Raw genomic sequence first — 12,579 nt, 5'->3', positions numbered from 1 at the left:
CTTATGATTAGTTTTATATGTAGAAACTTAAATGAAATATAATTTTTTTCCTAAAACATAAAATCATCCTATTAAATAAGTATTACTAAGAATCAAAATTAAGAAAATATTTATCTTAAAAAATTAAAAATTAAACTTAAATTATTTGCAAAAGTTAAAAAAACAAAAGTTATCTTAAAATCATAAAAATTCTATTAAAATATAATTCAAAATTCAAACTCTAAAATATAAAACTTTACTGTACATGCTATAATTTATGAGAAATATTCAAAATAAACTTATTTATAACCACCAAAAATTTAAACAATATATTGACATATTAAACAATGGTATAATATCCATATTTTTTGTTTTGGATAAGAACTTGTGGATCAAACTCTTTCAATTCAATTATTCCTATTATTCTTTATTATTAATTATGTGTAGATTGTTTAAAAACTAATTTAAATAAAAACCAAGCTATGCCTATTTAACATTCTAAATACATGTTTAATTGAGATTTGAAAAATATTATATTGTAAATTATAATTAATTAATAATCATTCTTCATTTATGGCTACTATTAAATTATTTAAAAAATTATGAAGATTTTATGTTTTCATAAAATTTTAATGTTTTTTACATTATTCATTTTAATTTATTTTAATTAATAATTAAATATTTCTAATTTATATATTATAATATTTCTAATTTATTATAATATCCTTATACTATCTAAAAATAAATTAAAATCATACAATATATATATAAACACTTTTTTTAGAATATATCTCTTAAATGCAAAATTAAAATATAAATTAAATATTTTAAGTAAAACAGAAAATTATATATATAATATATCTCACAATAATTTAAATAATATTTTTTCTTGCTCTGATTCTTTATAGCAATGAGTGCTTTGCTTTTAGGTGTGGAATATTGCAGTCATGGGAGGTTAGAGCTTGCAAGTTGAGCCCACCTTGTATACCTCTCTCAAGAAAAACACTCAAGTTTGGGAAATTTTAGACAGAGAATATAACTCCTTTCTTTAAAATTATGAAGGGTAGTGATGAGAATTTGTCATTGCAATTCACGAATAGTTGGAAGAATGGAAGAGTGGTGGTTAGGGGTTTTGGAATGGAGTTTTTAAAGGAGGAACTTATTTCTCAATTCATCGGACTAAATTGTTAAGGAAAGAAAGTTCCTCGATTAAGTCAAAAGCAAGCATACAAAGACTATATATCACTTATCTTGGAGGAAGGAGAAAGACTAAAAAGGCACCAAAATTATTTTAGCATAGAGGAGTTTCCACTACCATGGCAAGTTGCCAGTTACCATTTAATTAAATATTCATTTTGGAGGAGAGATTTACAAGGTTCCATGGCTACCACTTTCCTCTCCTAAATAATTTGAGGAACCACAAACCTATAAGTTGCTCTTTCTTCATTTTCTCTTCCATGGACAAAATGTTTTGCTAAGGGGGTTTATCCTCTACTTCACTAGGATCTTATTTATGAAATTTACAACTATTTCTTAGAGAATATTCCCATCATTAACCCTGCTCTAGCCCATAATTCTCCCACTAACTAGGTTCAAAACCCTTCACTGCCATGTAGCTCAAAAATAAAAATTGCCTTTAAGGATGATAAGTCGTCCTCTAAGAAGCAAAATCTTTTCATCGTATTTGTGATACTCGCCCTCTTGTGATAGATTTTGGCCCTAAGGTTACCCCAAAGAAGGGAAAAAATGACCAGTAACCCTAAAAGTGCTCACCCTAAGTCTATTAGTGGCAAGGGTAAAGTGGTATGCAAGTCCCTAGAGAATAGCACTGATGTTCCCCCTCCCCTATTATTGATATTTTAGAAAGTGGACTAGCTAAGGATGTTACAACTTCCTCTAGAGAGCATAGGTCTACTAGAATTTCTAAGCTTTCTATTGCTACAAAAATTATTGAGGCCATAGAAAAGAACCCCAATGATAGAAAATGTGAGGAACAATCAAAGGATTCAACTTTTAATGGGGGTGACTCTGAGAGCTATGAAGAGACCCAAGACAAACCACTCAATTTTCTTTCAGAATAAACATTTTTTCACTCCCCCCAATAATGACCTAGTTCAATGAGGCCATTGAAGGGCTTAATAACCTAAAAGATTATATGAATGTTGATGACCAATAAATTGGTGGAGGTATGAATGAGGATCGTGACTAGCTAGAAATGGTAGCAGAAATTAAGGATCTTAATGTCAAGGTCGAGAACTTGGAAACCCCTCAAAATTGTCTGGGATGTGAAAGAAATAGAGAATGGATCAAACACTTGAAAGGAGGCATTGAGAACCTAATCATAATTAATAAAGGATTGATGCAGAAGTGTGTGATGGAGGTTATAATCGTAGAAAATAAAATCAAGAAAAAGAATAGGAAGGCTCCTGCTAAGACCGAGGATCAGCGAACCAAGGGAAAGACAAACAGTACCTTACTCTCATGGGAGGATGAATTGAAAGACATGTTTGATGGATGCGGCTATATTTCTTGATGCCTCTGACTGTTTCTTTTTGTTGTTTTTGTTCTTATCTATTTTTACTTGGTCATCTCAAAAATTATATGTTTAATATGGTTATTTTTATATAAATGTTTCATTGTTTTTGGTGGGCTTTGAGAAAGGCTTCAACTTGAAGCCCTAATTTTTATGGTTTTTAATTTGGATGTGTAACAAGTTGAAGCCCTTCACCACTTAACTTAATCAAAAACATCTTCAATTTTTTACCCATTAAAGTTTAGATTTTATTAATTTTATGTAAAAAAAGTGACCACATTTAATTCTCTTTATGTTGTCATTTTTAAGCACTTACCCCTTGTTAGCCCCCTTTTATTTTTCGAAAATACCTACCCCTACTAAAATAATAATTTTTCCTATCAGTTCCCACTTATCGATGAAATCTTAGCGTATCGTAACTTTGTTTTGAGGTTGTTGAGTTGCCAAAAACTCTGATCTTGCGATAGCGAAGGAAGAACCAATACTTATCAGGTAATTGGAAGATCATGCCAATCTTGTTTCTATTTTCCACCTGATGTATGATATTTCCTTATAGGTCAACGTCAAGGTACCAGAGGTTTCAAATCCTTTCCTTCACAGATCTCCAACTCAGCTTGTTGTTGTATGCTGCACAATATCCCAAGAAACAAATCAGGTGAAGATTCACAAGTACCCTTATTAATGGTTGATTAAACAGCTGAAGGAACACAAAGGTAGCAGCATGTGTCGTAACACTTGATATTACCACCCTTGCAGATGAAATTTAAAATGCACCACATTTTGAAACTAACTGAAGTAACACATATTATCATGAGTTTCCTTTGTCATAATGGTTTTACCTCATGATAATCAGCTGCCATTTGATAATCCAAACCTAAATTGGCTAGAAAGTGAATAGGGGAATATTATCCAAGGGTTACAATCTCTTGCATGGAAACAACAAACTAATTTTGTCGGATATAGAAAGATCATCACTCTTTCAGGAAAAATTGCGAAGCAGGCCGAAAATCATGAACAACATCTACAAGAAGAAATTGTTACAAGAAGGGATCCTAGTAATTAGTTTCTCAGATAATACAGAAGATGGTGCTCAAGGGTAAATCTCTAATGATATAGCCAAATGTTGATAATATGAAAGATGATATCCTATTCAACCTAACGGATCTCGCTCAAGAGCTCATGCTGGATGAAGATGAATTCTCAGCAGTTTTCTGGGTATTGATTAAAGGGTTGATAACTAAATTGCAAGATGGAATCCAGTGCCTAATGAAGAAGCCAAAAATTAGGGTTATTTATGGTATGGGTTTAGGATTGCACTCTTCTTGGATGTGTTTGCTTTAATTTAGGTAGATTTTAAAACAATCATTTTCAAGACCATTACCTCCCAAAAACTATTATTTTTAAACTCCAAATGAATGTTAATTATAAAAAGGGAATTAGATAGAAAGAAAGGGGGAAATTTTAGGGAAGCAAACTTTGTGTTTTTTTCTGAAAAACAAGAACAATGTGGATTCATTTTAGTTTTAGTGAATTGTTTATCTAATATGATCAGACTTTGTGCTACAATAGATAAATTTGCATTTTTCTTTTGTGGATACTTTTTGTTCACTCTTCATATTTTGAAACATTGAATACTTTTTATTCCTCCATTGTTCATTGTTATATAATGTTTATCTTAGAAAGATGTTATGTGACATGGACTTAGTTGATAGTGAGCTAGATAAATACTTTATTATTCATGTACTACATCTTTCCCTTTAAGGCTTTCAAGTTAAAATCATCACCTTTCCTACTTTCTGGTTAAAAGCATACCCTGGAAAACTCAAATTTACATAATAAGAGGGAGTTGTACCTCTAAAATTCAGAGGAGAGTTGCAGAAGTAGTTGCAACTTATCCAACTATTGTTAATAGTTTGTTCCCTTTTCCAAGGCTAGGAGTCAATATTGTCATATTTTGAAGGGAACAAAACCTGTTAACCAACACTCCAAAAAAGAATAATAGATTTATGAGTAGCAATCCATGTAAGCACATTCCCTTAAATTATTGGCTTGAATACGCATGCCTTATAGTAAAAATTCACATTTTTTTATCATTCATGATCATTTAAACATATAAATAAAATGATAATGATGAATGCCAACAAAGTAGGGAAAAAATAGAAAAACACATTTTCAAGTGCCATGACACTATTGCACACCATAATATCTAAAATGAATAGATGGTTCAGATCAAATCTAGAGATTAATTATTGAGGAGAGTGAAATGTAATATCCAAAAAGGGTTGTATATGAAAATAATTATGGATAGTCAAATTCGTTGTCTCTTAAGAGGGGCTCAAGCATATTCTAAACATAAGGAGTGAAAAATTAAATATGTGTTCTTCATCTCTACACATATAATGATTCATTTAAATTTTGAAAATGTTAAAATATTTAATGTTATTCACTTGAAGGAAATCAAAATTTTAATAATAGAGTTGTTATATATGTATTTCAAAGCCTCCATCATAATAGCTATAGCATGTGGAATATAGAGACTAAACACATTTTAAAAATACTTATCCACATCTATTAAGGAATTCATTTTTTTCACTATAAACTAACATGAAAAAATATATAAACATAAATGTAACATGATTATACTTTCAAAATAATTTTGTTCATTTATTTCTTCCAAATCAACTAACTAAAAAGTTAGAAATGTCATTTAACCACCACATAACTACATAGTTAGCCCACACAACTATTGACCCATCTTCCTTATAATCAGACTTGACTATACTCATACTATTACATGACTGAAAATTGAAACTAATTGTAGCCTATTTTCAATTGAAATCAACTCCAATTTTGAGTCATGCAATAATCTCTCTCTCTCTAGTTTTTTTCTACTCATAGAAAAACACATTGCTTTAGTATAAATTTCAATATTTGAACTTCCATTACAAAATAGTCATCCAAAGCTTGCCAAACATGAGCCATGTAAGGATCTTTAAACGACTTCCCTCCATATAAAATATGGCATCATGCTTACGATGCCAGTTGTTTTTTCTTATCCACATGGGGGAGAGGACCTAATTGTTGAGTATCCTAACTTTGCACTTCTCAATATCATATGTGGCAATTTCAAACACTCCCAATTTCTTATAACTTACTTTGGCAAGTCCCTTGCTTATAGCTATTTAGCACCAATCATCAAATATGATGCCATATCAACATGCCTTTTGTTGAACTATCCAAAAAGTCCCCAAAAAAGTTACACTGGTGTGACATCCAATAGTTTGTTGCCTTTCACATATAAGAAATACATTTCATTCAAGTATGTGTACCCATCAAGACTAGCAACTTTTAATTTACAACAAATGTCATATTATTTTGTTTATTAAGTATTAAATAAACAAATATCATAAGAACTAAATAAAATATTAGATATTAAATCAACAAATAGTATAACAATTAAAACATGCTCAAATATAAATCCTTTCTTCTATCTTCTAGCAAAATATATTATTGCTCTTTTCTTAAATGATACCTTTACTCCACGAGTATTTACAACTGTAGTTATGACAACAAACATGGGTTTGAAAGCGATAATGAACTCCAAAGCAAAATTCTAAATCAGTCACTGAACATGCTGCAAACCTTATTCCATCTATAGAAACTTTTATTCTCAGGGCTATGGGACCCAGAATTCTAATTTTCCATTCACAATGGCCATGGCTGTAGGTACCGACGAATATCAGCAAGAACATGCCACGGATTCCACTGAAACATGAGCACAAGAATAGTACAAACAGCTATAGTTGATGTTATGTACTCTCAATATTTACTGCCTAATATTAGGCTGAACAATTGACAGTGGCTCACAGTAACGGGTCAGAAGACGAAGAGTTCAAGGAATCTTGTCATAAAATCCCGCCTTGGAAATAAAATTGCACAGAGGACAATGTTCGTTACTGCCAGACAGAAGGAGAATCCTCCACTAATCTGGGCTTTAATGCACGATCAAATTCTTATCGTGTAATTCTTTAATAGCTATCTCATTTCGGGCATCATGTCAAGGTTCTGCCAATGGGGCCGATAGAATAGTATTTATAAGTAGCCAGAACCTGATCATGTCATGGCCTGAAAACAAGAGGACAAAAAAAATATTTCCTGTGATTTCCACGTGACTACTGATTCTGTTTTAAATACTCAGATGACAATTCGAGGAGTTCCCCAGTATCTGATCACCCTATCAAGACGGACATAATTACAATGCATAGTCTTCAACATAATGAAACAACTATCTAAAAAGAGACGAAAAAAAGAAAACAACCAAATAATTACAATGCATAGTCTTCAACATAATGAAACAACTATCTACACAATAGCAAATTACAAACTTGTACTAAGAAATTTTACATAAAACATCCAAACTAGGATGTAGCCATCATATTCAGTAGAAATATAATTGACTCAAACTTTCAACCTAGGAATAATCAACAAGTTGATACATGTGCATACTCTTGAGAAACTACAATTGAAGTGCAAATTATGATCAAAATTTAAATAGGCTTTGGAGTTGTCTAGAGCATTGAATGTACCCTTCATGGAGCTGCACAAAATGGTGTTTAATCTCCTCCGAAACCTTGATGTATTTAGCATCATCTTTCAACTAAGAACATAAAGAGACAAATTGTAACATGATGTCAAAGTAAAACATTAGCATTTTTATTTCCTAATGAATAATATGATTAGTAAAGATAGCTAACCAGCTAGTTTTCCATATATCAAGCAAAATATTCTATCTCATAGTAAGAGTAATTGCAATTTAATAAATCTCAATACCCAAAATAGTGTCTTTCCAATTCAACACAATAAAAAATAGCAAGGAAATGACCATATATAACATTGTTTTTTAATCCCAAAAAATATGTATTTTAAGCTTTTAGTAAGCTGGCAATAAGGACACTTGTCGGCTCAATCTCTGAAAATTTCAATCTATCCCCCAAGGAAGCTTATAGTCCAAGATTTTCAAAGCTAAAATTTGAGCATTTTCCTCCACTTTAAACCTTCAAATTTGAGCACTTGGATTCTTCCACTTCTTTTCTCAAAATCTACAACTTCAATTTGTGTTGTCTTTGATTTAATTCCATATTTGGAAGAGCTTTAAGATAGATATTCTTCAAAAGAAAACAAAAAATAGATATTTCTCAAGTCATGACTAGTATTTGAAGAAATTATATTTTAAAGGCATACAAAGTTTCATAAGAATAGCCATAAAAATCAATGATTTCCCAAGGATAACAAACCCCTTAGACCTGTTGATTAAGTAGAATTAGTTTTTGGAGTTTTTCCAATTAGCCCAATCAATGAAAGTGAAATCCCATATATCACCAAATTGTTGCACGCCTTTTTTGAATAAATAATGAACTTGTTTAGAAAATTTAATATCAAGTTATTTTTCATGATATTGAATAGGCCTATTCCACCAATAGAAGAATTTATAAAACTAAAACCATGTTGCGAGGAATCATTCTTCCAATTTAGAAATTTATAAACTTGTTGCAAGGACTTCTAAATAGATTATAGTGAATAATTTTTTATTTCTCTAAGTAAAAGGCTCTGCAAGTTGCCCTTGACCGTAAAGGCTAGCATTGCTCAAGCAAGTGATTTCTTGCCTCGAGCGAAGGACTGGCCTTGCAGCATCTTCCCCCTCCTCCATTTGTTGCGCATTTATTTGGGTGTGTTTATTATTGTTTTAAGCTATTGGTTTTAATTATTGTATGACCCATGATTCTCCTGGTAATGGTCATTTTTGCGGATGTTGACTCTAGTGAAAAAGGTCCACTCATAGGGAAATATTTCAAGGACATGCTTGTGGAGAATAGGAAGCCTCCAGAGAACATGGCATTTATCCAAGAGCCTCTAGAACTTGATGAGCTTATAAGGCACTGAGAGGGGGGGTGAATTAGTGCTAGTAAAAATAATACAAATCTGAATATCAATTTCACCAACTTAAAACTCAATAGATATGTAAGAAATAACACCAAGTATGCAATCACCACATAAAGCATAAACCACAAGACACAAGAGTTTATACGTGGAAAACCCAAATGGGAAAAACCACAATGGGAGTTAGTACCCACAAGATCTACTAATTGCAGTATAGAGATCTGACCGGTTAAGGTCTACAACACCCAGTTAGGGACACACCCTGTTAGAAGTGTCTAAGCCCGGTTAAGAGCATTAAAAAAAGGCCTATGAGGACCAGCCCTTTTAGAAGCTACCCAAGTAACTGGGATTTGCAAACACAAGCTAAATTGTCACTTGGTTAGAGGATTTAATGATTAGAACTGTTAGGATCTGACTGCACCCTATTAGGAGTGACCTTGTAAGAGGATTTTCTTGCTACAACTGTTAGGAAGACAACAAGTACAAATGATCTCAGTATAACACCTTATGTGTCTGATAAGATCTGCTTCAGAACATTACAACATCACAGAGACTTCATCTCTCAACTCCTCTGATCTTCGCACTATCAAAAATACAAAATTTGCTCATCATCTATCACACTAACAAGCTCATGTATATATATCCTTTCATACCTCATCACACAATTAAAATTATCATGAGGTCGGCTAGAACCTTATTACAATTCCCTAGGTTCAATGCATCTAGACAATCTTTCATTGTACACTTTAGTTATGTCGTCCACCGACATAACAAATCCAATTATGTGTCGTGTTGCCGATCTGAGTGATTTTCATCACTACCGATTAATTGTGTTTCTTGATCTCTGCCTTGTTGATCAAATCTCATTCATCTGATCAAATTTGCTCGTGCGGTCAAGAACGTATCCTCATCTGATAATCTTCAATGCTGTTGCAAAACCGCATTCCTTCATCCTTCATGGATTTCATGTACCAGTTGTTGGTGTGAGACTCTGTCAGTCATTTTGCCAGTTTTGATGGAATTGCTTTTGTTTACCAGTTGAACTGTATAGTATAGATGACAAGAAAATATAGTTGCCATCAATGACAACATACAGAATAGTCATCATACATAAATTTAACCTCTTTTCATCTACAGACAAGTATTAGTTGCATCTAACATTACATTACATTATTGGTTGACCAAATGATCAAATGCCAACAATCTCCCCCTTTGGCATTGATGGCAACACTTAGGAAAAATTTTGTCAACTAAGTGTGCAACACAAAAATTGACTTCATGACATACACTCCCCCTTAGAAATTGCATGTCATCCCCTTAATAGTACATACAAAATTTTGACTCTTAAACTAATTCTACTCCCCCTTTGACAACAATGCCAAATAGAAAAGTAAAATACATACATTACATCAAAATTGTCATCAAAAACTGCATATATAGACATAAATAAAAGTTTTGAAGTCTTTACAATGCAATTCTCAAGAAAATATCACTGAAATGAAAATTTAACTGCTTAAGGTCATTGTCCCATGTTTCAAACAGTGTCTCAATGATTTCAACATGTGTCAAAATCTATGCAGCAAATTCTTCCATAACATCAACAATGCTCATCTCTGGGGTAGCCAAAATTGCTTCAGACTCCTTGTATGCTCTCTGTAAGATTTCAACTTTCAAAATTAGTTGATTCTTCAGCTCTTTCAAGGATCTTATCCACTTCGCCTATTCAAAATCATAAATTTCTAATATGTGTTGTAAGGCATCAACTGACTTGCCTTAAGTCAAAGCGGAGTCTTATACCGGTATGTATGCTTCACTTATCCTTTCTAGTTCCTTCTCTATATCTTCTCTCTTTTTCTTTAAGTCAAAAGAGAATAATGATACTTTAGATATAGTGGCCAAAATTTTACCTCCAGTTTCTATTTTGGTTATCAAAAGATCTTTGTTCATTGTTAAAGCAACCTTACCTTTGTCAATTTCTGAAACAATTGTTCTCCCCTTCTCTTCTTGTAATCTTTTGCCGCTAAAGCATGAGTTTCCTCTTCAAGGGATTTTAGTTGTTCATTGGCATCAACAACTAACTGTCCAAGTTTGGTAATAGGGGTCGTTAGATGTTCTGTATCAATCTCTGATAGGAGACTTGACAAAATTTCAACAGCAGTTTGAATGGTCTCTGCTTCACGTTTCTGCTCTTTCAACCTCTTCTTATGTGCACGGGATTGCATAGTAGTAGAAATCTCCATTAACTCAGAAGAACTTAGATTGTCCATATCTATAGGAACTTTAATACTCACAGAGTCCTTATCATCATCATCATTGATTAAGGTTTTCTTCTTCTTCTCTTGATCCTTATTATTTGTCTTCTCCTTTTTCTATGTCTTTTCTTCCTTTGTTTTCTCTTTCCCTGTCTTTGTTTGTTTCTTCTGTGTTTTTGTAGTGACCGGTGGTAGTTGACTTTCAACATGATGTACCTTTACTGGTGGTGGTTGCATTTCCACACTTTGTTCAGTAGTCGGTGCCTCCTCAGCCATATCCTTTTGGCTATCATTGATAGCATCATTTACATTTGTGTCATTATTAACTGCATTACCGGTGTCATCGTCATCCGATATATCTATAAGCTTAGTATCAATAGGGTCATCGTACAAGTAATTATCCGGCTCTAAATCTGTAGGCTTAACACCCTCAATTAAATCTTCTCCCTTTAACTTATCAGGTGTATCATCCTTATCTTCTTCATATTTTTCTTCTTCTTTAGGGATGAGACCTAAAGATTTCTTTATCAAAATTTCAGTCTCCTTTTGGATTGTTTCAGTATCACCAACAAGCATTCTTGTTAATCTCTTCTTTGATCTGAACAAAGATTTTGCATTTACCTTTATCTATTCAATTTCCTCTTCAGTTGCTTCCGGTTGCATGTGTTTAAATGTATAATCAATAAATTCTTTATCAAGGCTAATTTCCCCTTGCCACCTAGCATCAATCAAATTATATAAGGAATATAGAATTTGCCCTTGTAATTCAATGAGGGCTCTACTAAACTTGTTCATACTGAAGATGACTGCATCTTCAATCTCCCTTTGTTGACTTTCAAACAAATGAGTAAACAGTGTGTTTAAACCTTTGTAAATACCATACTCCTTAATAATTTTAATCATTCTAATGAAAGAATCGTCAAGTGTCAATATTTTTGTAGTTGCTTTACCTTTTCAAGTAGTCTTCTACTTCTTAGCACTTTCCCTTAGTGCTATCTTATCTTCTTCTAATTTTTTTTCCTCTATATCTATCACCGATTTGCGAGCTTTCTCCTTCTTTGTTTTTTTTATTTGGGCAGGCACAACAGGAGGTTCAACAGTTTTACCTTTCCTTCAGAATTGTATTTTAGAGGGTTCTCATCTTTGGGATTCAGCAGGATTCACCTTAGTTTCTTCTACTTTCTTCTTCTCAGCTTCTTTGGTTTCTCTAGTCTTATTGGTGGGGGTATCGGTTGGTACACTGGAAGTTTCACCTTGTTGAGCCTCATATTTGTCTCTTGCTGCAGCTATCTGTTCTTTTGTGAGTTTGGCATGCTTAGCAAAGTCCTGTACCTCTTTTCTTACTTTCTTTGCAATCACCGGTTTCTGTAATTCAGAATGCACTTTCAGTAATTTCTCCTTGTAGGTTCCAAACCTTTCAGCAGTAGCATCTACCGGTTGGCCTAATAGATGGTCAGCATAGGCAATGAGTAGATCTTTATCTACTTCATATCCCATGGTAATTACCCATGTGGTTCTTGGAATCACAGCTTACATCAGGCATGTATCTATGTTAACCTTGAAACGGATGGAATCCTCGTATTTGTTTACAACTTCAGCTGGAATTCTCTCTCTTGCATGCATTTTCTTTTGAAATTTCTTGAAATGTCCCCAAATGATATCATCAAACTTGTCTTTTATCATCTCGATACTGTTCTTTATTTGCAACGGTGCTGGAGTACCGGATATCCATTGAATATCATGTATACCAGGGAAAAAGTTTTGGAAATAAAAGAATAAACCCATGATAAGTTGTCCAAACTTGAGTCTCAGCTCCTTGTCTTTCTTCACAACTTCCAAATTTGTCACTAATTGGCTTCTCATTGCTTCACAAAGATC

This window comes from Cryptomeria japonica, chromosome 7, assembly GCF_030272615.1.
Source record: "Cryptomeria japonica chromosome 7, Sugi_1.0, whole genome shotgun sequence".
Taxonomy (NCBI): domain Eukaryota; kingdom Viridiplantae; phylum Streptophyta; class Pinopsida; order Cupressales; family Cupressaceae; genus Cryptomeria; species Cryptomeria japonica.
This window is presented reverse-complemented; position numbering follows the sequence as displayed.